At 42.5% G+C, this 2,881-nt stretch overlaps 1 pseudogene; it reads right to left on the bottom strand.

The window, feature by feature from the left end:
- Positions 1 to 534: 534 nt before the first annotated feature.
- Positions 535 to 1,809, bottom strand: LOC147443731 (uncharacterized; annotated as a pseudogene).
- Between the last annotated feature and the right edge of the window lie 1,072 nt (positions 1,810 to 2,881).

Raw genomic sequence — 2,881 nt, 5'->3', positions numbered from 1 at the left:
AGGAAAATGTCCAAAAACCTCTAAAAAGGGGCTTTTTGGAAAGATAAGTGTCCAAAAATCACTAAAAAAAGCTTTGTACTAACGGCGCGCAGAGGGGCATTCTAAAATTTTAGAATGCCTCCTCGCACGCCTTTAGTAAAAAGCCCATTTTTGGGGGTTTTTTGACATTTTTTGCCTCTCCGGATGTCGGAATGAGACAAGTAGACATTCGTTTTTAAGGTATTTTGGCGTTCCGGATGCATTGGTGGTGTCAAAATCCTCAAAATCTATCACTATTTTACAGTTTGTGACTTTTCAACTTTCAGTGATGACGTAAGCTGCATTGAATGCGCCGCACCTGCCTCCTGAAAAAGACGCTCGCATTAAATAAAAAAGTGACCGTTTTCAAGGACGATTGGGAATATAAATCTACTTTTCAGAGTGTCTGGTTTTCCTTTTGGACGTACTCACAAAGTGCAAGTGCATTTTAAAAAAAGTTTCTAGAGAGAGAAATACAATTTCTTACAAGGCCCTCCAAATGACCTCCGAAATTTTCTAATGTTTAGCCCCCGTTTGGAAATTGATTCGTGAGGCCACCATAGTATGGTGTATTACCGCCGATATGGTTGGTGGCCTTTGGGAGTTGACATACTCCGCCATTTCTTTGGTTAAGCCGGCACAAAATTGTTGCTTTTGCTCTCCAAAATCAAACTTTTTAAAGACAGTGGCTTTGAATTATATGTCCCAAAACTTGTCTCGATATTTGTGGACGGATTCATCGGCAGAGAGCTTTAAGCTTCGCCATTCGGTGAGTACTTTGTCTTTGGCATCGGTGGCCAAAAACTGCTTCATAATGGAATCTCTTAAAGCTTTCCATGTTCGTGGAGTTTCACCGTTGGCTCGTAGGCTAGACCACCATTGCCTGGTGGACTTTTGAAAGTGCATAGCTACATGGCGTAGCTTAGAGGACTCTGTGAAGCCCTCATCTCCAAATGCCGCATCAAATTTCTAGATAAAGGCCAAGACTTTATCCGTAGCACCAAAGGTTCCATCATAGGTAAGGAAAGAGATTCTCCTCCGTCCCTCTTTGAATTTCTTTAACTTGGATGAACTCTTCCATGCGGCATAGGATTTCCTATGGCCTCTTCTTTTTGATGGTTCAAAGGTTCCACCATCACTTTCTTCAGAAGGTGAAGAATTTGAAGAAGGTGGAGAAGAGGGTGACCTCTTTCTCGGCTTTTTCTTGTCTTCATCTTCGTTGTCTTCACCATCACTTTCATAAGAGGAAGAGGATGAAGAAGATGGAGAAGAGGATGTCCTCTTTCTCGCCTTTTTCTTCTCTTGCTTTTTATCATCCCTATGGCATGGAGAAGAGTCTGATGGTATTCTCCGCTTTGGTGGTGATGGAGAGCGTTTAGCCCGCCGTCTTCGTGGAGCCATCTCCGCCGAGGTGGCGGGAGACTCACTTCTTTCTCGTTCCTTCTATAGAGGCTCTTGAGTTCTCCTTTGGGAAGGAGATGCATCATCAAGAAGTAAATTCTTGAGCCCTTCGTACAGATTCTCTTCTTCTTCTCGAATCGGAGAGAGACCTCTTTTGGGAGTCTCACAAGGAGGCTTCCTAGGTGTTCTCTCGTCATGGTGATGAGCTTGGAGAATCCCGAGAGCACGGAGCTGCCGTTACACATCTCTTTGGAGAGATGGATTGCCCATGGCTTGTTGAATCCTAGAAACAAGATAGTTAACAAGCATCGAAGCATCATTAGTAGCTTGCTCATGAGCAAAATCAAAGTTATCGACATTTATTTCACTCTCTTTACTATTGTCAGCCATTCTAGCAACTTTTAGGTGTAAACTTTTTAGGTGTACTTTGGCACTTCAAGCCCTAGTTGATACTCGTCTTTACCCCTTTCGAGAAAGCACTCAAGCTACTGTACCCGTAGCTCGAATACCATTAATTGCAAGGAATAGAAGAGAGGGTCTTTTGACACCAAAACAGCACCGAGCTTCTAATAGCTCAATAGTGGTTAAGCAATAGGCAAGCCCCGTAGAACTCCACTATTAAGACCATAGCTCTCGCCGGTGATGCGCCGTTAACTGCACGAAGGCAGGCGCACTGCAAGGCTGAAAAATCCATATTCTACTTACTCACAGGCACTTAATAATACCAACCATTTATAGCTAGCTTGGGGACCTCCCTTCTTGAGCAAGAAAAGAGAAACCTTGTGCTCTGATACCAATGTAACATTTAATGGTCTTAAAACTTATGTGTAGCGGAAATTAGCATGAACATAGTGGGCATTTCATTAGAATAGATTCCTTATGAGAATTACAAGAGTGCTTGGGTGGAGAGAGCAACAAAACGCATAACACCTAGTTAGATAGCATCAACAATACTTTCAAAAGAGAGAGAAATTAAGCTATTGACAACAGTTGAGGACCGGATTTTCATGGAGCCGGTCCCCCCTCCAAAAGGCTTTGTATTATGGTTTCTCTCATCAAGAGAGACATTGTACAATACAATTCTTTGTGTTCCTTCAAGAATAGCTAGTGCAATGAAGATGAAAGCTTCATGCACTAAGTAAAACACTTAGCAAACACAACTTTAATTATCCCCGTTCTCAGACTCAAGACCTCACACACCTTCGAAGATGGTGATAACTAGCAGGGTATGAGAGTAGATTGAGAGGAAGAAAGAGCTAGCAGGGTATGAGAGTAGATTGAGAGGAAGAAGGAGTATCTTACGAGAAAGATGTACATCTCCTCACATAATCACTCATATTAGCATAGCTTTAGCTTAGTAATTGGCTTGATAGAGGAGATGAGCATGCATTGAAGCTTGGATCTTGTTTGGATTTGCATCCACAAGCCAAGAGTGTGTCGATGTAGGGTTCTATCTCACAAG

The sequence above is a fragment of the Adiantum capillus-veneris genome, chromosome 13 (genome assembly GCF_014529385.1).
Source record: "Adiantum capillus-veneris isolate H3 chromosome 13, ASM1452938v2, whole genome shotgun sequence".
NCBI lineage: Eukaryota > Viridiplantae > Streptophyta > Polypodiopsida > Polypodiales > Pteridaceae > Adiantum > Adiantum capillus-veneris.
Note: the sequence above shows the minus strand (reverse complement) of the source record. Positions and strands in the feature narration are given on the sequence as shown.